Genomic DNA, 15110 nt, shown 5'->3' with positions numbered 1-15110 from the left:
GTTAGATATTAGTTAAATCGTAATTGATGTGTATTTAAAGGATCACTATACATATTGGAGATAATTCATCATAACACTGCTTGAGGTCTCAATTGTAAAAAAGATTTTATGAATTACTTATTAACTGTTTTGTTTTTTAATACACTTCTAATGCTGTATGCAAAACCATTTTTTCAATAAAGGTGGATATATATTTGCGAAAAATAAGGCTCATAGTCTGGATGCATCGCATGTGAGTGTGTGAATAATATGAGAGAGAGGCAGTAAATACAAAACCAACAACCTAGGGAACAATACCCTCTTATTGGATAGTTTCAGGTAGCCACGGTGAAAACTGTAGCTAACACTAGTGTGAAGGTGATGCAATCTCAGACGTTAGCGGGCGAAAACTGACGAAAGGCCCATATGCGGCAAAAAAACTCACTTTAGTCAGCCCAATGTAACTTTTTTTTGCCTTTAGAGGGAAAAATAGCCTATAGGTCCACCTCCAATGAAAAATAGGAAACAAAATCAATGGAATGCAGAATGGAGCAGCAAGGGCCAAGTGCAGCACAGATCAACAGCACCCCCCCCCCCCCCCTCCCCGAGCCCTCCTACAGCAAGAATGACCAGCCGCATTGCTGGGCAAAACCAGTAATGCATCACTTTTCATGTATGGAGATATCCATGTGAAAACAGTTGTGACGCGATTAATTAAGGACAGAAAGGTGCGCAACAAGGAATATAAAGCATACTTAATATGGCAGATGTAGAAGGACTAATCAGCTAGAGTACAATGAGCGCGCGAGAAATAGCAGACAGTGGCGCATCAGAAAGTTAAGTTAGGAGAAAGGGTTACAGGACTTATTTAGAGCTGGAGAGAGCCGGTTAAGTACACGAGAATGAAACAAATCCACTGCAGGGGGCAAGAAGAATTTGAACGTGAGCACAGAGAGCATGTGGATCTTTCTAAATTCCGTCGTCCACCTTGCAAGTCCTGTAACCCTTTCTCTTAACTTAACTTTCTAATGCACCCCTATCTGCTATTTCTTGTGCGCTCATTGTACTTTATCTGGTTAGTCCTTCTACATCTGCCATATGCCAACTATGCCTTATATTCTCCACCAGCAGTAACTTAAACTACAGTCACACCACAGGACTTTCCTGTACCGACCACATTGTTTACATCATGCCTTCACCACACCCACCGTACACCATCACTATCATTGCCCCCCGTTGCAGCTGGATCAGGCCCACCGAACAACTTCCTGTCAATTCCCTCAGCACCACCACTCCGCCAATGCTTACAAATGCCAAAACAGCACTGCGCAACCTCCACGGATGGATCTCCAACTGCATCAATACCCTGGCACCCCTCAAGAAAAGTCCAGGCAAATATTAGTCCAAGAATTCCAACTGGTTCACTCCCGCCCTCCACTAGTCCAACTCCACTTAGAGACGTCTCGAGAAGAGATGGAGCCACAACATCAATCAACTCTGAACACATACCTATGCAACTACCCCACTTCACCAGAATCACTGACACATTAGCTCCACACCCTGGTGCCAAGTTGTATGCGTGAGGGGGTTCATCGTATGTGCCAGCAGTGGGTGAGAGGGAGATGGTAGAGCAAGAAAGCACAGTGTTAACAACAGCAACTGTGGCAGGTTCAAAAAATGAGTGAGAGCACTTTGATGTGAATCACTCGAGCCAGGTGACAGGGACCACACACACATTTATCCAAGCAATCAGTTTTACTACATACAATATTTCTATTTCTAACCAGTATATGTGGTTCTGCTGTCTGCATGACCATAATGCAGGCAGCTCCATACTCCTTTCTGAAGAGTGGTGCCCCGCGCCTGGGCCAGCTCACCCATGCCAAAAGCCGGCCCTGTACATGGCGGGAAAGGTCTGGGGTTGTATTTTGGGGTGCAGGCTAGCAGCTGTAGGAATAGGAAATACGACTGCACAAGAGTAGCCCTTGTACTATTTTCCACTTAAGGCTTTCATTACGAGTGGTCCGTTTTAGATGCAATAATTGTCACAGATGACAGAAATTGACACAGTGTATACAACCATAATCATCTATTTTCAGAAGTGTCTCCTGCATGACTTTTGAGATTTCTTTAGTTAGCATTTTTTGTTTTCATAAAGCTCAACTCTACCATTGAAGTGTCAGTAAGCTGTATAGAGAAACGGTATTTAAATACCTTGTATCCCTTACAGAGAACCATTACTTAAAAGTAAAACAACAAAGAACAGATTGTGGACATAATCGTCTTCAAACAAGGGAATTAGTGCCCTGTGTTGGTAAACAAATCACAGGTACTAAAACACCTACAGCAACACAGAAGAGGGGTACTAATAGCATTAAAGCTTCTCATCCTCAGAGTGGCTGGGAGAGAATTCCACAACTTAGGACCTAGGTAGGAAAAAGAGCACCCTTTAATGTGGGTTAGTCGAAACATGGGCGTAGCGAACAGTGAGAGGCTAGAGGATCTCAGCAGACGCGTAGGCACATAAGGACTCACCAGTCCTTCGATGTATAAGGGGACTATGCCATGTTTTACCTTGAACATATAGCCCAATGCCTTAAATTCGATGCTTTTTGAGATTTTAAGCCAGTGCAATTCCTGAAGCAGAGGAGAGACAAGGGCATGCCTTGATAGCAGAAAAGTAACAGGGCAGCCGCATTCTGAATAGTCTGTAATTGTGGTCTTATCCGCACCCAGGTACAGCACATTGCCATAATCCAGTAAGGATATGACCGGAGCCTGAATGACATTTCCCCGAGCTGCTAAGGGAATTAACACAAGGATCTTTTTCAGGCACTTGAGGACTGAAAAACAGGCAGCAGTGACCTTAGACACATGTGCTTTCAAGGAAAGCTTATCATCAATAATAAAACCAAGATTCTTGCCCAAGGGAGCCCGACAACGTCCCCAGAAATCAGGGTTGTTGCCCAAGACCAGGACCTCGGTTTTATGATTGTTGAGCTTAAGCAACATTTTTGTTCATCCATAAGCAGATATTCCTCAGGCCCAAGTGAAGCAACAAGAGGTCATGATGCTGGGTGGCTGATAACAAAAAGATGATCTGAGTGTCACCTGCGTATGAAAAGAGGGGAATCCCAGACTGCTCAATTACATCTGCTAAAGGACGAGCATAGATGTTAAAGAGCAAGGGGCTCAAAATAGATCCTTGAGGGATGCCAGAGGCCAGGGCTAATGTCTTCGATCTGGCATTGTCCGAAGAGACCTGGAAATTGCAGCCCTTTAAAAAGGAGATCATCCCCTTCAAGGCCAAGCCTTCGATACCCAAAGAATAGTTATGTGGTAACTTAATACGGTCACCGCTGGGGGAATCGGGGACAAATTCAGTCATCATTGACCACTTCAGGATGGACATCCAGAGAATTAGTTTTTAGGCTGAATAATTGTAATTTCTAGCTGAGATAGCGAGGAATTGCTTAAAAGGGGTTCAAATGAAAATGTGGAAAATGGGGCCACTTTTGTACTGCTATCAGGGAAACCAGAGTATTATAGATAGATGTAGATGCAATTTGACAAAACTGTTTCTGTTGGCCAAGCTATGCCAATGGGGCGTTTAATTTCATAATGAACATTGCTGCTCTTTCTTCCAGTGGAGTTTTCTAATGTATGCGGTTTCAAAGGGAAAGATGCGCTTACTGACTTATTTTCTGTTTGTTGGTAGGAAGAAGGTGATAGGAGAATATAGGAGGTCAATGCATATTTTTCAGTAGGTGGCACAGGTGTTCAGGTTGTGCTAGTTCCTAGGTGTTGGTGCTGATTACTTCCCTGTGGATTCATATACACTCCCTGAAGAGGGAACTAGGTTTCATTTTGTTACAAACATAATTGACTGGGGGTAACTTCTGAAGATGACAGTGAAGTGTTTTAACTTGCTGTATGAGGGACAAAGTGTAGACAGAGACAAAATAATAAAAGTCAGCAACTGCAGGCACTTTTACACTTTGCCTCAAAAGGGTGGTATGGATTTTAGCAGGTGCCTATGACTGCTGTCTGAAGCCCTTGATGCCACATCACAGTGAGCATTTGAAAGGAGTTGTGAAAGCAGACTTGCAAGTTTGGCAAATACTCTTGGAAGATCACAATGCCATTGAGATATAGTAATTGGGGCAGGAGACAGAATGGGCTGCACAGATCTTGTAAGATCAGCTGGTTTCAACTTGGCAGGGAAGACAGGTGCTGAGGAATAACCAATGGGATGGAGGAAAATGATCTACAGCATTTCCTATTTAGAACTGGTACCACTGGTGGTAGATGGAACACTGTGGATGTGAAGGTCCTGAAACACTTGTGAATTTTGTGAAGGGCTGCATATCTCACAAATATACATTTAGGGTAAGAAGTTTGAAGAGAGGACAATAATGTCTAGGTGAGTGTTTCAAACAAATTGACAAATATTCATAGTAGTGGATCAGACATAGAGTCAATTTTAATGCCCAAGGAACTTTAGCTACAATGGTCCTGATGGATGTTGAAGGATTACTGGCAGTATCTACTGTAATATCTTTGCAGCTGACTGAAGAGAAAGACATGACAAGAGATGACTGGGGAATGGAAAGGAGGATGCAGTTAGGAACTACTAAGTTTAAGTATTTTTTTATCAATGGAACGTTTCAAAATAAGACAATGTCCAGTGGTCATCAATAACAGACTAATGGGCATATTATCAAGGGGGTTTATCTCCGCTTTTTTGGCTTCAAAAGCCAAGAAAGTGGAGATAAAATTATCTCCCTATTACCAAGCTGTTGCTAACACCAGTTAGTGACAGCTAAAAGGAGATAGCGACCATCTTGGGCCCCGCTTTGCATGTCAGTGATATTTATCACTAATGACATGCAAAGTGGGCGTGCCAAGATGTTAGCGACTGGAAACAGTCCCTAACATCGCTATCTCCTATTACCAACTTTTGGAGATATTCGCGCTAAGCGCGAATATCTCCAAAAGCTAACACCTGCCCTGAGCAGTTCTTAGCCATGTTATCCAATGGGAGGTGGATAACATGGCTAAGAGCATTTGCTCGATAATGCATGAATATCGCTGACTTTTCAGCGATATTCATGCATTGCGGCCGTTTTTTATCGCATTTGCGATAAACCTTGCTAATAGCAAGGTTTATCTGCGATAAAAATCGCCGATATGCGGCGATAATTTTTGTCTCTAAACAAGTTAGAGACAAAAATTATCGCTAGTTGTTGGTAATATGCCCCTAGGTACTCTCATTAGAAATTACATATAAGCCCACATGTAGAAAATGAATCAATGAGCCATTCCTCGCCATCCAACTCCAAGATGCATCACAATAGGTCTTTTGGCTTAAGGGAAGGAAAGGCAGAGAATACTCAAAATACGTAGAAGAAAAGAGAACAAGAAACTTCTCTCACCCAAGAACTCCACCCTGGATAAGCAAGTCTACTCCAGCAGCAATAGCTTGAAGTAATAACAGAGCATCTCGTCCACTTCAAGTAGAGAGCTCTGCAAAAGATCCTCCATGAATTCTTGGCTGAGACCACCTGTGAAATCACAAATAGCTTCTTCTCATAATCCACTTTTAGCCTGACAGTGAAACCCATTGATGCCAAACTACCCCTCGCTGTCAGTCTCTGTTTACATCCATACAAGAGTATTCCTAGATATTGTTTCTGAAGTTTAGTTAGGGACAAGCAAAAGTCTCACTTCTCCAAAAATCACTTTCCCCCTTCTAACAGACACCTAGATTATCTTTCCCCTCCAGTCAGCATTCTGCAGGGTGACCGGAACAGCACCTCCTGTGGTTGCATTATTTCTTTTACATTTTTGGGTAGTCTAGCCATATCCACTAACAACTGTGGGATCACCTACATCTCCAGGTTAAGTAGCTTGGCAAGGACTTTATACATTGCATCTCACAAGGATTCTTCGGTGATCTACTCAGGGGCACCTAACAGCCTCATAAGGGTGCCGGAGAATTCCAATTTAAAGACCAACAACAAAAACGTCTATCACATTAGACTTGAAGACCACCAGGCATGCACAACAGAAAAGGCCTCTTCCCACTTGGTCTCCAATGCCATCACTCTACCCTTTAATACCTTCCGTTCTTTCTCTACTCCTGCAATTCTCTTTTGAGTTGCTTGAGCTTTAACTCCGCCATTCTCACAGCTTTTTCTATTTTAACCAACATTTCAACCATTCCAGCTCTCATTGCAATAATAGAGCGTAGGAGCATACTTTCTCCCCGGGTAATATATTGCTCTCCACTTGCTTTCTCTAGCACCTCTCCTTTGTCCTTTCCCTTCATTTCACCACAAATGCCCAAAAAGTATTTTTTTTTTGTATCTTTTATTTGGCAGGATGTGCGGGTAACGAGGTCTCCGATGAAAAAATAAAACTGTCAACAAATACACATTTCAGATGTTGACCAAACGATCTACACTATCCCCCTCATCAGCAAGTTCATCCGGGATGGTCCAGTAGTCAGGAAACAGTCTCTGCCTCTGCTCTAAACATGTTAATGTCGTTCTCAGGCCCCCAGTAGTCACTCCACATTCCTCTTCCCAGTAACGCCCATGAGCGGCCATCTTAAAGGGCCTGCAGTACCATTTAAAGGGCAGTGCACAAAGGGTCGAGCCTCTCGCTTTCCCCTGCAACATCCCCAGGCTTTGAGCTGGTGGTCCCTGCACTGCCTATGCTCTCTTCCTGTCAGCAGCCTTAACCCCTTAGGCGCGGCCGCGATTCTGCGCCTGTGCGGCGTTTTCCGTAGTGGGCGGGTTCATGACGGCCCCCAGCCGTCATCAGCACACGCCCACCGTGATGCATGACGGCTGGGGGCCGTCATCAGCATCGAAGGGGTTATGGCCCACCACATTCTCCGTACATCTCCAACACCGTGGCATTCACAGCACTTTGGCCACAAAGAACCAAAGGAGCTCACCCTCCAAACCTTCCATGGAGGTCCTTCTCAGGTGAGCCCTCTTGGGAGCCCTCAACCACTGCAGCACAGGCAGGGCAACTCAGGTGCTCTCCAGGAAGCACATAGGGCTTTCAAAATAGGCTGTGATCAGGAGCCCAAAAAAGGTGTCAGCTGTTCACATCTTGGGTCCAGTGGTATCGCTGCTCCCTTAGAAATGTTATATCCATTTATTACTGCAAGCTAGGATGGCTGGAGCACACTGCGCCTGAACTGGTTCTAGGCTTATCATCGAAAGCAGGTGAAATAGGATACAAAATGCTGCGTGACTTATCTTGGGAAAACGTAATTCTGGTACGATGAGAAAACAAGTTGCCATGGTACTAATGAAGGCCATGTTTGGAGTGATGAGGTAGGTTTGTACTTTAAACATGAATGAGAAATTATCATGGCAAGTTTACTCTGAGTAGTTTCTTGAACTTTTAAAGTGTTTGAGTTGGTGAATAGAGCATCCTTGTTCTCTAAGGAGTTATTAACGTAGAGGACAGTTTGCTGATCACTCTAAGTGAAAGTATGGAAAGGTTATTAAGATGCCGGGTCTAAGGATTCATGTACCGATTTCAGGCATTGCTGTATCTTGTGGAGTTTCAGGTAAAGGTATGGGCTGGTAGTCAGACACCATGGGATATATATTGTTTACAGTTATGGGAAAATGTCTTGGGAAGCTAATGCTCATAAATTAGTTTGGAGGTCAAACTTTTAGGCTATGTCTTGCAACCTAAGAATCAATGATCAGTGTTAGTAGGAATTAATGTCAGGGTTATGTGTGTAACCTCCCACCCTCACTACCTGCATGCCTTAAAGTGAATAGAAGAGTTTTCTGTTCAGAAAGAAAGACAAAGATCCAGATTTACTTGGAAGCAAACCACTGATTAGGAGGCAACTCTTCACATATTTTACTGATGGCCAAGTGCACTGGTTTGGAAGTGAGAGTTCTCACTGGTGTCAGTTGATGCCAATCCTGTTCTAAATGTTCAAAGGCAAGACAAATCCCAATCTCTCAATAGTTAATTTGAAGGATAACAACATTATAGAGGCATTACAGATTTAATGGTGACAAGGTTCATGTTTCTGGAGACTTGTACTGGCATGACCGAGCTAGTGAAGAGAATACGATGGAGGAATGTAAGCCACTAGCAATTCACAAACACTTGGCAAATTAATAGGGACATAAGGCGATTTTGCTGGAAGGATAGCATACTTAGGTTAAAATCTGAATAAATCTGCTGTGTGCATTGTTTGTGTACATAGATTATCCTTGGGTAAATATTGTTACCTTACGTAGTAGAAAGAGTTATTGATCAGGTTTATGAACAGAAGGTGAGGCATTAGAGATGTGGAAAACCGGTTCAAGAAAGGGCTTCTCAGGTGTTAGATATAATTGTTGTCTTTGTGTTTTTTTTGTTAGTGGAAGTACATAAGTGAAGGACTTGCTCCAAAGTGAAAAGAGAAACTAGCTCATGGAGTGGAGGCTAAGAAGACTAAGAGTTCCTGATGGGAGTAAAAAGGCTATTAGGTAGGGGATACCGAAGAGAGACTGGCATATCCCAGACATGGAAGATAAGTGGTAAGCTCAGGAAATTGAAATTTGGAGTGATAGGGCTAGGATGGGAATGTGGACCATCAGGTCCAGGATGTGGCAATATGGACCAGTAGTTCCAGGATTATGTGACAGTACTACTAGCAGGAACAGAAGGTCCAAGATGTTGGACAGATAAGTCATATGGGGAATATTTGAAGACTGAAATGAAATGTGAGTTTTATAGGCCTAGCAGGATGGTGAATTCAAAGGGAGTTGGGCCATTGGATGTTTCACATTTTGCTGTGCATTTGAATGTTTTATAAGGTGCTGTATCCAGGTTTGGCACTGTTTGTAAGCATAGACCTTTCCACTAAAGCTTTCTTTTAGACAGTAGAGGTCAGTCATCAATTAAGCCATCCTGGTCAAAAACCATTGGTTTGCTGTGCCCTACATAATTTTCATAGAAAGTTGACTGATGCCTTGATCTCTAGTCATGGGAACCCAAAGCAGTGCTCTAGAAGAGGCACACATACTACCATCAGCCCCAGCAAACAGTAAAGTCCTACTGGCTGATACTACTGTGTATAATTAAAGCGCAGGTGACATACTAAATGGCAACCTCCTCCATAAATTATAAGCAAAGAACAATCATTGAATGGTTAAAAAAGAATTGGCATGGCTTACAGGGTGTGCATAGGAATGATAAACATCCTAATTATATAGGCTTAGGGTCCCTTCTGCCAAACAACTCATCCTCTACAACACAGAACAGCTGGAAGGATACACAAACTGAAGACAAGGTAATGTACATAGAGGGCTTCTCACCCTGCTGGGAGCAGGTTTACTGTTAGAACACCGCGTCAAGGGTCACACCAGCAAAATATCAAACTTCTCACTCATGTAACTCAGAGTAGGTAAAATTAAATGCGTACAACTTGAGCCGATACTCTCAGAAGAATTACTCTCGGCTCTCACACTCAAAAACATAATTACCAGGACACTTCTCTAAGCTGCAAGGCTTCAAACCCACTGTGATGCCTTCAGGGAATTCCACGAGCTAATATACAAAGTAGGAAATTCATTATTTCCTTTAATCACCTATTGCTTGGCTTACAGTGGCTAGGAGGTGCTGCATTCTAAAATGCATTCAGTACGTTACTACCCAAAACTAAGAAAATTGCCTTGCTGTATTTACTTTATTACACTTCAAGTAAATTATTTTCCTTTAACTGTTTTACTGCTATTGAAAGAGCATTCCCTTCTGTACAAGAATTAATTAAAATAACACATTTCGGTCGTCATTTATTCCCTCGTGCAAACTCCAGTGGCTGGAAATCTAATTTATTCCAACTCTATCATTTGTGAATGTTTACTTATAAATTATTTTATAGGTTACAGATAATATACAATTTCCTATACTGTTATACTTGTATTTTGATCCACACACTGTATTATAAAACACTCATGGATTAAAAAAATAACAATAAAAATAATTACATATGTTGCCATGATAATAATAATGTCAATTTATATTCATCTGAATAGTTGACCATATACACCAAGTATTGATTCAAATACTTAAATTGAAGAGAGGTAAACACTGCACAGAAAATGTCCCTAATGCTTTTATATCACTAAAGTTTGCCTTGTTTGGGTATTCTTCAAAAGATCAACAGAAAAAGTAATAAAGAAATATTGGTGGAGACAATCCCATACTTCCGCTGTTATGCAGTGGAACATCACTGGTGATCTGCTTACTATTTTATCAACTTTCCCGTGTTTCTTTATGAGATTTTCCAAACACTTACTGAACAAGGCTAGTGAAATATTGGAAAATAACACAACTTCAAAAACTTGTACTCTGTGAACAGCCTCAGGGAATCTCTCCTCATGGCACAGAAGTATCCATCCGTTTCCTCAAATCTCATAAACATCAATAGCAGTTAAAGCAGAAGAATACTTGAAGAATAGGTACTTTGTAAAGGATGATAAAAGTTGTGTGCTCCAGTAAGGTCAAGCAAAGTAGACCCAGGTCTTGCATAGTGCAGCAACAAGAGCTCACTGAGAATGGGGCAGAACCCAACTCCACGCTTTCTCTCAACAAGGTTTCAAAGATCACCTATAAGTCGAGGGGTTGCCCGAAGAAATTCTGCAGAGTCTGGGGCAAATGGAGGGCATGTTATGGTCTGGATGGGGGGCTGGGAAATGGATAGCGGGCCTTTGAGGGGCCCTCCCTTCAACTCTACACGTACATTTTGGCCCCCAAGCATTTACTTATCCAGGAAGAGGAGGAACCCTGTGCTACTAAAATGGGGACATGTGAACGGAATGAAACTGATTGTTCAGGACGCCCTAAAGGGCTGCGACGCAAGACTGTATGGCACACGACCAGCATATGTATGTCACTGCATGACTGTAACTGATTTTGGTGTGATTTCTCTCGCTTTTGTATCTGTCAAAATACAAATAAATAAAATTATGCCAGAACGACAAAAATAAGATCAGCAGAACCATAGATATGCAATTTTAAAGCCTTAATGGAAAATAGTGTCCAGAAGCACAAAACGCTAACTGTGGTTATCTGGTTGGGCTGGGCCAGGGCAAAGTCACAAGTTCAGGTTGACTGTGATGGATTTGGGCCAGGTACACGACCGAGGTAATGAGAGGTCCTGGTCAGGTTGCATTGCTCTGCTTCGATTCCGAGGAATCTGCCAGTCAGGAGCTATGAGGAGTTGGGATGCAAAGTCCTGTGTCAGATTTCTGTGCGCTGCCACGGGTCCAATGAACTTGCCAATCAGGAGCTGTGAGGGTTTGAGATGCGCGGTCCTGCATCGGGTAATGCAATGCTGCGTTGGTTACGATGAAGCTTCAGTTGCATCAGAAAGTGTAAATTATGATGCCAGCCAAGGGTGCAGGACCTAAGGAGGCCTGCTAGGATAACTTTATTTGGGTTACTGGTTAACCCCACCCCTGCTGATGACGGAACCACTCCGTCATCAGCTACGGTTGAGCTGTGCTGATGACGGAGCGGTTCCGTCATGGCCCGGCCGCCGCGGCGCTGATTTCGCACCTGCGCGGCTGTTCTATTGAGCGGGGCGGGTCATGACGGAACCGCTCCGTCACCAGCACAGCTCAACCGCGGCTGGTGACGGAGCGGTTCTATCACCAGCATGCGGCCGCCGCACGGCCGCCCCGCCTCGTCTGCTGCGGCGGGATAGCCGCCGCAGCGAAAGGATTAAGGGGGAGGAAGCCCCGTTCAGGCAACAGTTGGAATCCTTGTCAGAGTGAGCCACAAAAGTCTCTAAATTAACCTGTGCTCAATCCACTGGTAGCTTAGCACACAAACATTAAGGCTTAACCTTGAGGCAATAGGTAAAATATTTATACAGCACAAAAACAGTAATAAAGTGAAAACACAATACAAGAGACACCCCAATATTTTTTAGAAAATAGAAATTATTTAAATAAATAACATTTTACCAGAATGACAAACATACAATCAGCAGAACCATCGATATGCAATTCTAAAGCCTTGTTGGAAAATAGTGCCTAGAAGCACAAAACCCTAACTGTGGTTATCTGGTCGGGCTGGACCGGGACAAAGTCACAAATTCAGGTCAACCGCAATGGAGTGTGGGCCGTGGGCAGGACCTAGTCTTGCATGCTGGGAGTTGCATCTTTATGTCTTTCGCGGTAGAGATGCAAGGTTCTGTGCTAGTCTGGATCAAGCTGTGCCAGTTCCAATGAAGCTGCCAGTCAGGAGCTGCGAGGTGCTGTGATGGGAGGTCTTGCATCAGAGTGCACAGTTCTTCATCGGTTCTGCTGAAGCAGCCCATCGGGAGCTGCGAGGTGCTGCAATTTGAGGCCCTGTGCTAGGTTGCATCGCGCTGCGTCAGTTCCGATGAAACCCCTGATCAGGAGCTGAGAGGGGTTGCGATGCGAAGTCCTGCATCGGGTTGCATCGGGTTGCATCCTGCTATGTCAATTCTGATGGAGCTTCAGTTGTGCCAGGAAGGAGTACACACTGATGCCAGCCAAGAGTCCAGGTCCTGCATGGCTCAAGCAGGTCCAGTGCACAGGTCAGCTGGGTGGTTGGGGGAAGCTTCTGGAACTTGTTGTGTCCCTGTAGCTCACAAATGAGGCCAGTCAACTGACCCTTGGAGTCACTCAGGTTAGCCTAGGATGAATGTAAGCAGGTCCAGTCTTCCTTCTCAGACAGTAAGGCAGTCCTTCAGCCACCAGACAGTCCTGTGGTAGGAGGCCAGCCTTTCTGAAATTTCCACAGTTGTGGGAATGTTCTGATGAGTGGCATTGAATGTCCAATATTTATCCATGGTGCCAGCCTTTGTGTGTGGAGGGACTCCCTTCTCTCCTCCAAGTAACTGGTTCTGGAAAATTCTTCTCTTCCCCTGCCAAGGCTTCAAACAGTCAGGGGTGACAAAGGACTAGTGTCAGGTTCCTTTGTATGTGTGTGAGGCAAGTTCTTTAAAGTGTAAGTGGGGCAGGGTAGAGCTCCGCCCTGAACCATCCTGAAAGCATGGTTACAACAACAAAATGTCAACTTTCTACAGGTGGCATTTTTAGAACTGTGACTTAAAATCCGACTTTTCCATTAAAGGGGATTATTAATTACAAATCATTTGAGTATAAACATGACATCTCCACCTGTTCCCAATGCAAAATTGTAACGTATTAAACATAATAAGGTAACCAAGTGTTAGCTAGTGGGAGAGAAAGGCTTAACAGCAGTGAAAACCAGCTTTAGGGTGTTTTCGCTGCCAGGAATGTAAAACTTAAGTACAAAGGTCCTACGTTTTAGATACCATGCACTCTGCTTAGAACCTGTTAGTGACTATTAAAAAGGAAGTTTAGACCTGTTAAATGTTTATTTTGCTCAGTAAAAATGACAGTTTTGAAACTACACTACAGGTTGCAGTGGCAGGCCTGAAATATGATTGAAAGCACTACTCTAATGGGTGGCACAATGAGTGCTGCAGTCTCACTAGTTGCATGTGAAACTAGCCCTTGGTGCATGTAGTACCACTTACCAGGGACGTACAGGTAAATTAAATGTACCAGTTAGGAGTAGGACAATTTTATCATGTTTTAGAAAGAGAGCACAAGCACTTCAGCACTGGTTAACAGTGGTAAAGTACACAGAGTCCTAAAAGCCAAGAAAAACAGTCACAGCAAACGAAGGAAGTGAAGGCAAACCATTTGGGCTGACCCTGCTGAGAGTGACAGGTCCAATCAACAGTTCACTTGGAAAGAGCTACTGGACTGTTCAATTAAAGTCGACTAATATTACTATAAAACCACTCTATCATGTCAATCACTTTTTATATTCAACCAAATAACCACGTAGTCAATATTTATGACTACACACCTCAAGAGGAAGATAATACACTAATGCCCTTAGAAAAGAAAGTGGTCCTGGCCACTGACAACAAAACATCAATTAGTGGATGCCAGGAGGCAGCTTGAAGATACATGGTCCAAATACTCCCACACCCAATACAGACAGATGCAGAGATATCGGGCAAGATGTTAGCCTGGCTAATTAAGAGAGAAACCTCACACACATATATTATGTCTGCTCCAAGGAGAAATAATTATAAGAGAGTGCATACATAGGAAATGCAGGGACTATCTGGTGGAGAGTTATATTCAAATAGTGTAAATCTCAGTTATGGCAATCCTAGAATGCCTCCCCAGATTGTCAGTGAAGCAGAGAGATAGGTTGAAATCCCTAATCACTACAGATGGATTCCTGCATACATTACTAGGGATGCAAACAGGTAAAATTTCAAGAAGGGATGACATTCCTGCTGAACTGTTAAAATGAATGCCCGAAATAATTACAGCAACATCAACAAGGTGATGGATGGAATGCTTTAATTACCATCAGCTACTGGCAATCGCCAGGCCACCTTCCAGTACATCCTTTTTTGCCTAACCAACTGGTGAGCCATAATCACAGTGAAACCAGTCTTTGGCTGCTTGTGTTCTGGTTCAGGAACGACTAGCCCAGGCAGTTCAGACTGGACTGTTACTACTGAAGTAGGGTCAAGACTGGGTCCAAATTGAGGTGCCTTATGTGCAAATTATCGAAAGACTGGAATGCAGCCTGAGTATTTGCCAGTGTCTGGTATTTATTCAAGCATTTCATCTATCACTTTTTTTAACACTTCAGTATGACACCCTAAGCGTGATGAGTAAGCTCAGATGTTTGACCATGCTCACTGCGCCAATGCAACCAAGCTGAACCCCACTGATAAACCCCAACTTGGGAAAAGTCGGACTTGGGTTGCTTGTGCTCTCGTTCAAAGGAGACCTGGCCTGGCAGTTCGGGCTGGACTATTCCTATTGGAGCAGGGTCAAGATTGATTTGCATATGGATGTGTCCATACTAAGGTAATATGGTATGCAAAATAAAGATGGACTGGGATGCAGCCTGAGGAATTAACAGTGGCTGAGATTAATTTAAGCATTTTTATTTATTTATTTATTTGAGTTTTATTTTTATTTATTTGAGTTTCATATAGCGCTGGCTAGACCCGGAGGTATCAGAGTTCTTTACTTGAGGTTCCACAGTGTTACAAAGTTACA

This window comes from Lissotriton vulgaris, chromosome 6, assembly GCF_964263255.1.
Source record: "Lissotriton vulgaris chromosome 6, aLisVul1.2, whole genome shotgun sequence".
Classification (NCBI taxonomy): Eukaryota; Metazoa; Chordata; class Amphibia; order Caudata; family Salamandridae; genus Lissotriton; species Lissotriton vulgaris.
Note: the sequence above shows the minus strand (reverse complement) of the source record.